General features: G+C 46.7%; 1 pseudogene; it reads right to left on the bottom strand.

Moving 5' to 3' along the window:
• The window catches only part of LOC138646203 (uncharacterized), a 35,029-nt pseudogene extending 23,673 nt beyond the window's left edge, over positions 1–11,356 (bottom strand).
• Positions 11,357–14,196: the final 2,840 nt, after the last annotated feature.

Raw genomic sequence — 14,196 nt, 5'->3', positions numbered from 1 at the left:
TGAACACACCGCTATGCGCAGTTATGTGAAGGAGTCCCTGGAGAAGGGACATATTCGCCCATCGTCGTCACCATTGGGAGCAGGGTTCTTTTTTGTAGCCAAGAAGGATGGTTCGCTAAGACCGTGTATTGATTACCGCCTTCTTAATAAGATCACTGTTAAGTTTCAGTATCCCTTGCCATTGATTTCTGACTTGTTTGCTCGGATTAAGGGGGCTAGTTGGTTTACTAAGATTGATCTTCGTGGTGCGTATAATCTGGTGAGAATCAGGCAGGGAGATGAATGGAAAACGGCATTTAATACGCCCGAGGGTCATTTTGAGTATCTGGTGATGCCGTTCGGACTTGCCAATGCTCCATCTGTTTTTCAGTCTTTTATGCATGACATTTTCCGTGAGTATCTGGATAAATTCTTGATTGTTTACTTGGATGACATTTTGATCTTCTCGGATGATTGGGAGTCTCATGTGAAGCAAGTCAGAATGGTTTTCCAGGTACTGCGTGCTAATTCCTTGTTCGTGAAGGGATCAAAGTGTCTCTTCGGTGTGCAGAAAGTTTCATTTTTGGGGTTCATCTTTTCCCCTTCTACTATCGAGATGGATCCGGTTAAGGTTCAGGCCATCCAGGATTGGACTCAGCCGACATCTCTAAAAAGTCTGCAGAAATTCCTGGGCTTTGCTAATTTTTATCGTCGCTTCATCTGTAATTTTTCTAGCATTGCCAGACCATTGACCGATTTGACCAAGAAGGGTGCTGATTTGGTTAATTGGTCTTCTGCTGCCGTGGAAGCTTTTCAGGAGTTGAAGCGTCGTTTTTGCTGTGCCCCTGTGTTGTGTCAACCTGATGTTTCTCTTCCGTTCCAGGTCGAGGTTGATGCTTCTGAGATTGGTGCAGGGGCGGTTTTGTCACAGAGAGGTTCTGATTGCTCAGTGTTCAAACCATGTGCTTTCTTTTCCAGGAAATTTTCTGCTGCTGAGCGTAATTATGATGTGGGCAACCGAGAGTTGCTGGCCATGAAGTGGGCATTCGAGGAGTGGCGTCATTGGCTTGAGGGTGCTAAGCATCGCGTGGTGGTTTTGACTGATCATAAGAACCTTACTTATCTTGAGTCTGCCAAGCGCTTGAATCCTAGACAGGCCCGTTGGTCGTTATTTTTTGCTCGTTTTGATTTTGTGATTTCATACCTTCCGGGCTCTAAAAATGTGAAGGCGGATGCTCTGTCTAGGAGTTTTGTGCCCGACTCTCCGGGGTTATCTGAGCCGGCGAGTATCCTCAAGGAAGGAGTCATTGTGTCTGCCATCTCCCCTGATTTGCGGAGAGTGTTGCAGAAATTTCAGGCTAATAAACCTGATCGTTGTCCGGCCGAGAAACTGTTCGTCCCTGATAGGTGGACTAGTAAAGTTATCTCTGAACTTCATTGTTCGGTGCTGGCCGGTCATCCAGGAATCTTTGGTACCAGGGAGTTGGTTGCTAGATCCTTCTGGTGGCCATCTCTGTCACGGGATGTGCGTGCTTTTGTGCAGTCCTGTGGAATTTGTGCTAGGGCTAAGCCCTGCTGTTCACGTGCCAGTGGGTTGCTTTTGCCCTTGCCGGTCCCGAAGAGGCCTTGGACACATATTTCGATGGATTTCATTTCTGACCTTCCCGTTTCTCAAAAAATGTCGGTCATTTGGGTGGTCTGTGATCGCTTTTCTAAAATGGTCCATCTGGTGCCCTTGGTTAAATTGCCTTCCTCCTCTGATTTGGTGCCTTTGTTCTTCCAGCATGTGGTTCGTTTACATGGCATTCCTGAGAATATTGTTTCTGACAGAGGTTCCCAGTTTGTCTCGAGGTTCTGGCGAGCCTTTTGTGGTAGGATGGGCATTGACCTATCTTTCTCCTCGGCCTTCCATCCTCAGACTAATGGCCAGACCGAACGAACCAATCAGACCTTGGAAACATATCTGAGATGTTTTGTTTCCGCTGACCAGGATGATTGGGTGTCATTTTTGCCGTTGGCTGAGTTCGCCCTTAATAATCGGGCCAGCTCGGCTACCTTGGTCTCTCCATTTTTCTGCAATTCTGGGTTCCATCCTCGTTTCTCTTCAGGACAGGTTGAGTCTTCGGACTGTCCTGGTGTGGATTCTGTGGTGGACAGGTTGCAGCAGATCTGGACTCAGGTAGTGGACAATTTGACCTTGTCCCAGGAGAAGGCTCAGCTTTTCGCTAATCGCAGACGCCGTGTGGGACCCCGACTTCGTGTTGGGGATCTGGTTTGGTTATCTTCTCGTCATATTCCTATGAAGGTTTCCTCTCCTAAATTTAAACCTCGTTTTATTGGTCCGTATAGGATTTCTGAGATTCTCAATCCGGTGTCTTTTCGTCTGACCCTCCCAGACTCCTTTTCCATACATAATGTATTCCATAGGTCGTTGTTGAGGAGATACGTGGCACCTATGGTTCCATCTGTGGAGCCTCCTGCCCCTGTTTTGGTGGAGGGGGAATTGGAGTATATTGTGGAGAAGATTTGGATTCTCGTGTCTCTAGACGGAAACTCCAGTATCTGGTCAAATGGAAGGGTTATGCTCAGGAAGATAATTCCTGGGTTTTTGCCTCTGATGTCCATGCCCCAGATCTTGTTCGTGCCTTTCATGTGGCTCATCCTGGTCGGCCTGGGGGTTCTGGTGAGGGTTCGGTGACCCCTCCTCAAGGGGGGGGTACTGTTGTGAATTCTGTGGCTGAGTTCACTTCTGTGGTCACAAGTGGTATTGCAGTCTCTGGGCTTCCTCCCTCAGGTGTTTTGGTGAGCTCGTTGGCTGCCTTGCTATTTAGCTCCACCTGAGTCTGTCTTCCTTGCTCCTTGTCAATGTTCCAGTGTTGGATCTGAGCTACTGCATCTTTCCTTGGGCCTGCTGCTCTGCTAGATAAGTGCTTCTAGTTTGTTTTCTGTTTTTTCTGTCCAGCTTGCTATTAACTTTTGCTGGAAGCTCTGAGAAGCAAAGGGGTGCACCGCCGTGCTGTTAGTTCGGCACGGTGGGTCTTTTTGCCCCTTTGCGTGGTTTTCGTTTTAGGGTTTTTTGTAGACTGCATAGTTCTCTTTGCTATCCTCGCTCTGTCTAGAATATCGGGCCTCACTTTGCTGAATCTATCTCATTCCTACGTTTGTCTTTTCATCTTGCTAACAGTTATTATATGTGGGGGCTGCCTATTCCTTTGGGGTATTTCTCTGAGGTAAGTCAGGCTTGTATTTCTATCTTCAGGCTAGTCAGCTCCTCAGGCAGTGTCGAGTTGCATAGGTAGTGTTAGGCGCAATCCACTGCTGCTTATAGTTGTGTGAGGATAGATCAGGTACTGCAGTCTACAGAGATTCCACGTCTCAGAGCTCGTCCTATTGTTTTTGGTTATTGCCAGATCTCTGTATGTGCGCTGATTACTGCACGCTGTGTTGCCTGATTGCCAGCCATAACAGAGAACCACTAGAGGGCGCACATTGTACATGATACCAGGGACGTACTACCTGTAATATGGAGAACCACTAGAGGGCGCACATTGTACATGACACCAGGGACATACTACCTGTAATATGGAGAACCACTAGAGGGCGCACATTGTACATGATACCAGGGACGTACTACCTGTAATATGGAGAACCACTAGAGGGCGCACATTGTACATGATACCAGGGACGTACTACCCGTAATATGAAGAACCACTAGAGGGAGCACATTGTACATGATACCAGGGACATTCTACCTGTAATATGGAGAACCACTAGAGGGCGCACATTGTACATGACACCAGGGACGTACTACCTGTAATATGGAGAACCACTAGAGGGCGCACATTGTACATGACACCAGGGACGTACTACCTGTAATATGGAGAACCACTAGAGGGCGCACATTGTACATGATACCAGGGACGTACTACCTGTAATATGGAGAACCACTAGAGGGCGCACATTGTACATGATACCAGGGACGTACTACCTGTAATATGGAGAACCACTAGAGGGCGCACATTGTACATGATACCAGGGACGTACTACCCGTAATATGAAGAACCACTAGAGGGCGCACATTGTACATGATACCAGGGACGTACTACCTGTAATATGGAGAACCACTAGAGGGCGCACATTGTACATGATACCAGGGACATACTACCTGTAATATGGAGAACCACTAGAGGGCGCACATTGTACATGATACCAGGGACGTGGTACCTGTAATATGGAGAACCACTAGAGGGCGCACAATGTACATGATACCAGGGACATACTACCTGTAATATGGAGAACCACTAGAGGGCGCACATTGTACATGACACCAGGGACATACTACCTGTAATATGGAGAACCACTAGAGGGCGCACATTGTACATGATACCAGGGACATACTACCCGTAATATGAAGAACCACTAGAGGGCGCACATTGTACATGATACCAGGGACGTACTACCTGTAATATGGAGAACCACTAGAGGGCGCACATTGTACATGATACCAGGGACGTGGTACCTGTAATATGGAGAACCACTAGAGGGCGCACATTGTACATGACACCAGGGACGTACTACCTGTAATATGGAGAACCACTAGAGGGCGCACATTGTACGTGATACCAGGGACGTACTACCTGTAATATGGAGAACCACTAGAGAGCGCACATTGTACATGATACCAGGGACGTACTACCTGTAATATGGAGAACCACTAGAGGGCGCACATTGTACATGATACCAGGGACATACTACCTGTAATATGGAGAACCACTAGAGGGTGCACATTGTACATGATACCAGGGACGTACTACCTGTAATATGGAGAACCACTAGAGGACGCACATTGAACATGATACCAGGGACATTCTACCTGTAATATGGAGAACCACTAGAGGGCGCACATTATACATGATACCAGGGACGTACTACCTGTAATATGGAGAACCACTAGAGGGCGCACATTGTACGTGATACCAGGGACGTACTACCTGTAATATGGAGAACCACTAGAGGGCGCACATTGTACATGATACCAGGGACGTACTACCTATAATATGGAGAACCACTAGAGGGCGCACATTGTACATGATACCAGGGACGTACTACCTGTAATATGGAGAACCACTAGAGAGCGCACATTGTACATGATACCAGGGACGTACTACCTGTAATATGGAGAACCACTAGAGGGCGCACATTGTACATGATACCAGGGACGTACTACATGTGATATGGAGAACCACTAGAGGGCGCACATTGTACATGATACCAGGGACGTACTACATGTGATATGGAGAACCACTAGAGGATGCACATTGTACATGATACCAGGGACGTGGTACCTGTAATATGGAGAACCACTAGAGGGCGCACATTGTACATGATACCAGGGACGTACTACCTGTAATATGGAGAACCACTAGAGGGCGCACATTGTACATGATACCAGGGACGTACTACCTGTAATATGGAGAACCACTAGAGGGCGCACATTGTACATGATACCAGGGACATACTACCTGTAATATGGAGAACCACTAGAGGGCGCACACTGTACATGATACCAGGGACGTACTACCTGTAATATGGAGAACCACTAGAGGGCGCACATTGTACATGATACCAGGGACGTACTACCTGTAATATGGAGAACCACTAGAGGGCGCACATTGTACATGATACCAGGGACATACTACCTGTAATATGGAGAACCACTAGAGGGCGCACATTGTACAGGATACCAGGGACGTACTACCTGTAATATGGAGAACCACTAGAGAGCGCACATTGTACAGGATACCAGGGACATTCTACCTGTAATATGGAGAACCACTAGAGGGCGCACATTATACATGATACCAGGGACGTACTACCTGTAATATGGAGAACCACTAGAGGGCGCACATTGTACGTGATACCAGGGACGTACTACCTGTAATATGGAGAACCACTAGAGGGCGCACATTGTACATGATACCAGGGACGTACTACCTATAATATGGAGAACCACTAGAGGGCGCACATTGTACATGATACCAGGGACGTACTACCTGTAATATGGAGAACCACTAGAGGGCGCACATTGTACATGATACCAGGGACGTACTACATGTGATATGGAGAACCACTAGAGGATGCACATTGTACATGATACCAGGGACGTGGTACCTGTAATATGGAGAACCACTAGAGGGCGCACATTGTACATGATACCAGGGACATACTACCTGTAATATGGAGAACCACTAGAGGGCGCACATTGTACATGATACCAGGGACATACTACCTGTAATATGGAGAACCACTAGAGGGCGCACATTGTACATGATACCAGGGACATACTACCTGTAATATGGAGAACCACTAGAGGGCGCACACTGTACATGATACCAGGGACATACTACCTGTAATATGGAGAAACACTAGAGGGCGCACATTGTACATGATACCAGGGACATACTACCTGTAATATGGAGAACCACTAGAGAGCGCACATTGTACATGATACCAGGGACATACTACCTGTAATATGGAGAACCACTAGAGGGCGCACATTGTACGTGATACCAGGGACGTACTACCTGTAATATGGAGAACCACTAGAGGGCGCACATTGTACATGATACCAGGGACGTACTACATGTGATATGGAGAACCACTAGAGGATGCACATTGTACATGATACCAGGGACATACTACCTGTAATATGGAGAACCACTAGAGGGCGCACATTATACATGATACCAGGGACGTACTACCTGTAATATGGAGAACCACTAGAGGGCGCACATTGTACATGATACCAGGGACGTGGTACCTGTAATATGGAGAACCACTAGAGGGCGCACATTGTACATGATACCAGGGACGTACTACCTGTAATATGGAGAACCACTAGAGGGCGCACATTGTACATGATACCAGGGACATACTACCTGTAATATGGAGAACCACTAGAGAGCGCACATTGTACATGATACCAGGGACGTACTACCTGTAATATGGAGAACCACTAGAGGGCGCACATTGTACATGATACCAGGGACGTACTACCTGTAATATGGAGAACCACTAGAGGGCGCACATTGTACATGATACCAGGGACATACTACCTGTAATATGGAGAACCACTAGAGAGCGCACATTGTACATGATACCAGGGACGTACTACCTGTAATATGGAGAACCACTAGAGAGCGCACATTGTACATGATACCAGGGACGTACTACCTGTAATATGGAGAACCACTAGAGAGCGCACATTGTACATGATACCAGGGACGTACTACCTGTAATATGGAGAACCACTAGAGAGCGCACATTGTACATGATACCAGGGACGTACTACCTGTAATATGGAGAACCACTAGAGGGCGCACATTGTACATGATACCAGGGACGTACTACCTGTAATATGGAGAACCACTAGAGGGAGCACATTGTACATGATACCAGGGACATACTACCTGTAATATGGAGAACCACTAGAGAGCGCACATTGTACATGATACCAGGGACGTACTACCTGTAATATGGAGAACCACTAGAGGGCGCACATTGTACATGATACCAGGGACGTACTACATGTGATATGGAGAACCACTAGAGGGCGCACATTGTACATGATACCAGGGACATACTACCTGTAATATGGAAAACCACTAGAGGGCGCACATTGTACATGATACCAGGGACGTACTACCTGTAATATGGAGAACCACTAGAGGGCGCACATTGTACATGATACCAGGGACGTACTACCTGTAATATGGAGAACCACTAGAGGGCGCACATTGTACAGGATACCAGGGACATACTACCTGTAATATGGAGAACCACTAGAGGGCGCACATTGCACATGATACCAGGGACGTACTACCTGTAATATGGAGAACCACTAGAGGGCGCACATTGTACATGATACCAGGGACGTACTACATGTGATATGGAGAACCACTAGAGGGCGCACATTGTACATGATACCAGGGACATACTACCTGTGATATGGAGAACCACTAGAGGGCGCACATTGTACATGATACCAGGGACATACTACCTGTAATATGGAGAACCACTAGAGGGCGCACATTGTGCATGATACCAACAGATCAATAGATCTCTGTCTGTACAGAGACATGATCAATCGAAAGCTTTAGCAGTAAAGGGACAGTACTGACATATACAAGCTGGGAAATGGCTACAGGAGCCTTATTGGCCACTAAATCCGCACATATAAGACCAGCTTGGTCGCTGGTGTAAAGTCTTCCCAACTCATCCAGAAGTCCCAGAAGTGAAATTCTGCTGAATATATAACATATCGGGTTGTGCCGCTGTGAGGTTAATAAGCAGATGTGGGGGGTCTTCATTATGGGGGCTGCGGTCGTCTCTCTTCTCTACATCTGTAAGTCCAGTGGGTCGGGGACTTTGAGCTCTGGCCGCCATGTTTCCTGTGTTCGGCTATGAGGTTGTGCTGCTGAATCTCCTTGTATAAAGCTGTAATATGTCATCACTGATTGGTGCAGACCCAACAGACCCTGAGAATGAAGGGGCCACAGAGCTGATTTAGTGCCGTGTCCTGTGAAGGAAACCCCGGTTCCTCCCACGTCACCAATCCGTGACGTCACTACACAGGCACAGCTCTCCCGCGCCCCCTTTGTCTCTCAGGTCACTAACTGCACCTAGAGCAAATGGACGCAGGGGAGACTGCCCTGTTACCCACGCTGGGTATTCTAAGATTCGCAATCAGAGTAAAAGGATCAGCCCAAAATTAATTTATGATTTAATTGCCTTAAGGGCGCACTAGGTAATTACGAGTAATATACAGTCAAAATATATCAAGAGTTACAGTCAGAGTAAAATATAACAATCATAATACAGGGCTTAAAGGTATACAGCAGGAGGTAAATTTACCAGGTTGAAGGTCGCTTGTGGAAGCCGGGGGGATCAGCGTTCCGCAGGTCCAAGACTTTTCTTTTATGAGCCCGTACCTCGGACGATGCATCCATAATTCATGATTCCATGTTGGAGACGGATCTACTGGAAGGCCATAATACACGTGTATCCTTTGGCTACTTGACATGCGTGCTTTAATTCAGCCCCCAAGCACCTCCTAGTCCCCTGCTGGTGTGGCTTCCTCATTGGCTTTGAAGTACCTTCTGCCTGCTACACTGAGCTTAACTTAATTACCATGCTAAAAGTAACTTTATTCATGAGAAAAAGTGGGGGCCAAGAGCGTTACTCTCTGCAGACCTGTGACCAGGAGACAAAATGGAGTCACGCCAATCTCTGTTAGTATGCCCGTCCAAGATGGCGGCGGCTCCCTCATCACATGTCCCCTCCTTGTTTACTCTGCACAGGGCACTCCTGACCCCCGATGTGCCCCCCATACACTGCCGCTGTACTGCAGCTCCTGCATCGGGGGAGTCCAGAGCTCCGATGTGCAGGAGGCTGAACTAATGCTGCAGCCCCTTTATTCTCAGGATCGGTGGGGGTCCCGGGAGTCAGAGAGTGCTGACATATCCCAGCTATATACCAGCACTTTATCAGAGAGGATTAACCCTTTATTGGATAACAATTATCAGTCTCAGGACAATTCACACATTAATATTTACATTCTGCTCAATCATTGATTCTGCATCTGATCTACAGGAAAAAGGAAAAAACAATAGGAACAATCCCCCCATGACTCCGCCATATACACTGTATTATTAGAGGGTTCTGCTGATAACTCGCTATATAAAGATGTGTCCATGTGATAAGGAATAATGGAATTATAATGTGACGAGGACGACATCGGCCTCAGCTTCTTATTATAACAGAGGCTTCATCAAATACATAGAAGACAACATGTAGGGGTTCAGTGAAGGAGGCGGTGAAGGTGTGTAAGTGTCTGATGGGGTCACATAGCTCATAGAAGGACAGACGCCCAGCCTCATAGTCTAAGAAGACTCCAAGTGTTGGACATGTTGGCTTTACACTGAGGGCTAATCTGACTGAGTTGTGCCATACTTTATATTCCTCATCATACATAAACAAATTCCAAGATTTATCATTATATTCAATATCAGACTCTTCTCCTTCCCTTTCTATACTAGGATAGGACAATCCAACACTACATTCTCCAATCTGGTTCCATTCTATCTCCCAGTAATGTCGTCCTGAGGAGAGGACACATCTGCTTAACACCTGGGGGTAATCCACAAATCTTCCTGGTGATTCTGGTTTCTCCTGCTTTTCTTCTGATTTTGTTGCGGTCTTCAGATCTTCTGATATCTTCACACATCTATGAGCAGTGTCCACATCCAGCAATATGTCTGGGACATGGACCCCGAGCTCTGATGTTACATTGACAACAATATCCCTCATAGATCGGTGTAAGGTCAGTGAGATCAGAACCTCATCCAGATCCTCCTCAGTACTGACCTCTACAACATCTCCTCCTGTGTCCTCATCACCTCCAGGACTACATACTGTAATGTCACATTCTTGTAAGAGTCTTATTGGGTTGGCAATACGACACATCTCCTCTACGTGATGTATCTTCCTGGACAGTTTGCCCTCCTGTATTTCCAGCTTCTTGATCAGATCAGATATCTGGGACACAATCTTCTCCTCCTGCCTGGAGACGTCACTCAGCGCTTTCTTTTCTGCCATTTCCAGTTGCTTCTTAATGTCCATACATATCTTACTGATGTTCTGCCTCTTATCGGAGGCTTTCTCCTGGATCTTCCTCTTACGATCCTGCAGATTTTGGACTCTTTTCTCAATTTCTGATTTTTTGGGATTCATTTCATCCAAATATTTTCTCAGTTTCTTCTTCTTATTCTCAAAAGCTTCATGTAGAAGTTCCACCTGGTATCCTCGGTGTTCACCAACCAAACAAGACACACACAGACAAGCCGCGTCCTGCGGGCAGTAATACTCCAGAACCTTCTTGTGGAGGGAACATTTTTTGTAACCAAAAGAGCCGGTGGGTTCTGTTAATATATGATCCACTGTCTTATTGTGGGCTTTCAGGTGGTCATCACATAGAGAGGTCTCACACTGTAGACAGGATTTCACAGCCGGTACAGGAGACCTTGTACAGTAAGTACAGAAGATTCTGGTCTCCTCCATATCAGGCTGAGTAGATGAGAAATGCTCCACTATGTTCCTCAGCTTCCGGTTCTTCTCCAGGGCCGGATGCTCCGGATATTCTGCTCTGCACTCAGGACAGGAATACCCTCCAGCCGCCTCCTGTGCATCCAGCACACTCACAATACACGAGCGGCAGAAGTTGTGTCCACATCTCAGGGATACGGGATCTGTATAGAGGCTCAGGCAGATGGAGCAGTTCAGCTCGTCCCTCAGCTCCGCAGACGCCATTGTAGTGGGAAAGAGCAGGAACCAAAGTGAAAGAGTTTCTTTACATAAGAAGGGTGTGGAGTCTGTTCAGGATAATTAACCCCTACAGCTCCATGGTTGTGATCACTGCTGATTCACATGAGGAAGAAAGCACTTAGGCTAGTTTCACACATCCGTCTTTGGCCATCAGGCATAATCCAGCGGCGCACCGGAACAACAGATCCGGCGACATTAGTGAACGCCGTAAACGACATAAATGCCAGAGAAAACTAGACGAAACGTAAGGTCATCTGGCGCTAATACAAGTCTATAGGGAAAAAACGGATCCGGTGTCAACTTTTTCCGGATCCAGTTTTTTTCAAAATTTGCCGGATTGACCCTGACGGCGAAAGACGGATGTGTGAAAGTAGCCTTACTGATCAGCCATGAGGATCTGGTGTAGGATTGGGAGTTATAGTGACTCCACCTGATCATCAAGAGAATCCACCACCAGTTCAAGGAAGGAGAAGGAAGCAGAGGACTCATAAAACTTTAGTGCATCATAAGAAGAGACCTTTGGAAATCTTGATTTGGGTGAAATAAAATTCATCCCCACTTCGTCCTATCAGGCTGAGATATAGGCCGGGGTCACACTTGTGAATTCAACGAGAGAAACTCGCGCATCAAGTCCTGGCACTGCCACCAGCACTCGGGACCAGAGCGTTCAGCTGCATAGAAATACATGTATTTGCACGCTCCGGTACTGGGTGCCAGCGGCAGTGCCAGGATATGATGCGCGAGTTTCTCGAATTGATCAGATTTTGCCATCAGTGTTTTATTAGTAATTTCCTTAGATAATTGCAAAACTTCTCCTCTCTATTAGTCCACGTTCAGTATTTGATCAGTTTTTTACCTCAGTATTTTGTAGGCCAAAACCAGGAGTGGAACTTAAAAATGAAAACTACACTTGGAATATTGACACCTGTCCTGTGTGAGGAGACACTCCTGGTTTTGGCCTAGAAATACTGATGTGTGAACGAGGCCTTAGTGGCACTGACGCCGTCCGTGTGCTGGGTGTGATTTTCTCAGACCCATAGACCTGATCTGTGACTTGTATCAGAAACGGACATGTTGCCGTGATCTTTTGCTGAACGCTCAGTCCAGAAACACCAGGGACATGTGAACATCCCCGTAGATCATGTACCTGGTACAGTCCGTCTGTGAACACCACGTCCATGAATAACCCGTGTGTGAACGAGGCCTTACACATCAGCGCAGTGTTATTCTCCTGCACAGGTTGATTATATATAGTGATTCCCCTGGAACGTGGCCGTCTTCTTCCTGACATTGTGTCCGGGCTCCTCACTCCTTCTCTGACCCGATGGTGGAATCTCTCCCCTGGAGTAAACCCCTCGGTGACTACAGGGAGCGTCCACCGACAAGTGTGAACTAACCCCACAGATGACGACGGCGCCTTTCTCCGGCCCGGTCCTCATGGAGAGCGTCACTTCTCCTGTAGATCTCTTCTGTCAGATGGAGTCACTGCTCAGTAATGGGCGACTGTTGTGAATTCTGTGGTCAAGCTCCCTCCTGTGGTCATGAGTGGTACTTCGGCTGGTTCTGTCTATGATCTTCCTCTGGTGGATGTGAGTGGGGCTGCGGCTTCTGAGTTTCCTTTCTCAGGTGACGAGGTTAAGTCATTAGGTGCTGCTCTACTTAACTCCACCTAGTTCTTTGTTCCTGGCCTCCAGTCAATGTTCCAGTATTGGCCTTGCTTTCTCCTGGATCGTTCCTGTGGCCTATCTGCCTTGCATGAGCTAAGTTTTGCTTATGTTACTTTTGTTTCCTATATTTTCTGTCCAGCTTGCTATATTGGTTTTTCTTGCTTGCTGGAAGCTCTGAGACACAGAGGGAGCACCTCCGTACCATTAGTTGGTGCGGAGGGTCTTTTTGTCCCCTCTGCGTGGTTATTTGTAGGTTTTTGTGCTGACCGCAAAGCTATTTTTCCTATCCTCGGTCTATTCAGTAAGTCGGGCCTCACTTTGCTAAATCTATTTCATCTCTGTGTTTGTATTTTCATCTTACTCACAGTCATTATATGTGGGGGGCTGCCTTTTCCTTTGGGGAATTTCTCTGAGGCAAGGTAGGCTTATTTTTCAATCTTCAGGGCTAGCTAGTTTCTCAGGCTGTGACGAGGCGCCTAGGTTCTGGTCAGGAGTGCTCCACGGCTACCTTTAGTGTGGTATGATAGGATCAGGGATTGCGGTCAGCAGAGTTCCCACGTCTCAGAGCTCGTCCTATTTAGTAACTAAACAGGTCACTTGTGTGCACTTAACCACTAGGTCCATTGTGGTTCTGAATCACCTGTTCATAACAGGCGACGTCCCCTGTGATCTCCATGTGGTGATACAAGCGCTGAGATTAACACACAAAATGCCAAAATGAAGAAAATACAGAAATGCTGCGATTCTTCCTCTGCAGGATCCGCACCAAACTGCACAATAACAATCTGCTCTGATTATTATGTTGTTGCTGCGTTTTTTTGCCTTTTTCCTACTTTTGATCGTCTTTGGTGCTGATGTGAAGACGAGTTTGAGTTTTTAATGTGTTTTTTTTTTTTTAGATACTACAGTAAATCTTTGATTCTGCATTTAAATACAACTGTGTTTTTTACGTGTTTTTCAGGCTCATAATTATGAAAAAAAGCCCAAGACGGCAGAGTTCAGCAGCGTCTTCAGACCACAGCGGGTAGCGTCAACCAATAAACATTTATCTAAGGCTAGTTTCACGTTTGCGTCTATGTGCGCAGCGTATCATCCACAAACGCAAACACTGGTTTTTTTTTATCCGCATCAGCTTATGCATGACGGCAAAAAAAGGCAAAGTTTGCAT

The sequence above is a fragment of the Ranitomeya imitator genome, chromosome 7, assembly GCF_032444005.1.
Source record: "Ranitomeya imitator isolate aRanImi1 chromosome 7, aRanImi1.pri, whole genome shotgun sequence".
In the NCBI taxonomy this organism is placed as follows: domain Eukaryota; kingdom Metazoa; phylum Chordata; class Amphibia; order Anura; family Dendrobatidae; genus Ranitomeya; species Ranitomeya imitator.
The sequence above is the reverse complement of the archived record's forward strand: the minus strand, read 5'-3'. Positions and strand labels throughout refer to the sequence as shown.